Source organism: Diachasma alloeum, unplaced genomic scaffold, assembly GCF_001412515.2.
Source record: "Diachasma alloeum isolate Michigan unplaced genomic scaffold, Dall2.0 Dall_scaffold_00973, whole genome shotgun sequence".
Taxonomy (NCBI): domain Eukaryota; kingdom Metazoa; phylum Arthropoda; class Insecta; order Hymenoptera; family Braconidae; genus Diachasma; species Diachasma alloeum.
In genome coordinates, this window is record NW_021681088.1 from 29,665 (window position 1) to 30,630 (window position 966).

The following is a 966-nucleotide window of genomic DNA, read 5'->3' on the forward strand; positions in this document are numbered from 1 at the left end:
AGTACATATTGAAGACTCAAAAAATGTCTTATCATATATTCTGATACCCAGAGTTTCAACAAAAAAGACGACAAAAAGTCAAAATCAAAGAAATTGACTTTTTCGATGATAATGGGGAGAGTTTTTCAAAGCTCTTTTGATAGTAGAAAAACCCATCGGAAAAGTCTCCACAAAATTAAAATTTTCAAGGAATGAAACCAGACCAATTTGTGGTGAAATCACTCCCAATACAATTTTGTGTTAATCATTCATTCCAGATTAACTCAAAAAATTGTCTCAAAAATGGCGGGGGGGAGGGGTATATTGAGAATTCACAACCAAAAAAAATTGAGTCGGTAAGTTTTTCAAAAATATCTGCGAAACTAAGGGAGATAGTGAATTTTTACTGAAAGTTTGAGGGGGGAGGGTTGTACATGGAAAATTCAATAAAACTTCCTACTCCCCTCCCGCCCCAAATTTTCAGTAAAAATTCGCCATCTCCCTTAATTTTGAAGAATTTTTGAAAAATCTATCGACTCAATTTTCTTGGTTGTGAATTCTCAATGCATCTCCCCCCCAGATTTTCGTAAAAATTCGCGGTCTCCTGTAGTTTCGGAAATACTTTGGAAAAACTCACCAACTCAATTTTAAAAGATTGTGATTTCTCAATGCCCAATCTCATCTCCCCCTCGCCCTTTTTGCAAAATCACCCCTCCTCACACCTGAAAAAAATGTACTGATTCAAATCGACGTCGGTTTGATTCTGACCAATTTTCAGTTTGATTCAGACCGACTGACTTGGACTACGCCAATCCGGATTCCGGGTCTGATATAAGTCGAAAGTCGATTTATTTCAAGTAGAAACAGGTTATTGCCGACATCGGTTTGAATCAAATCGAAAAATCGGTCTGAATCAGGCCGAAAAATCGGTCTGAATCAAACCGAAAAATCGACTTGAATCAAACCGAAAAATGGAGTGATTCACGC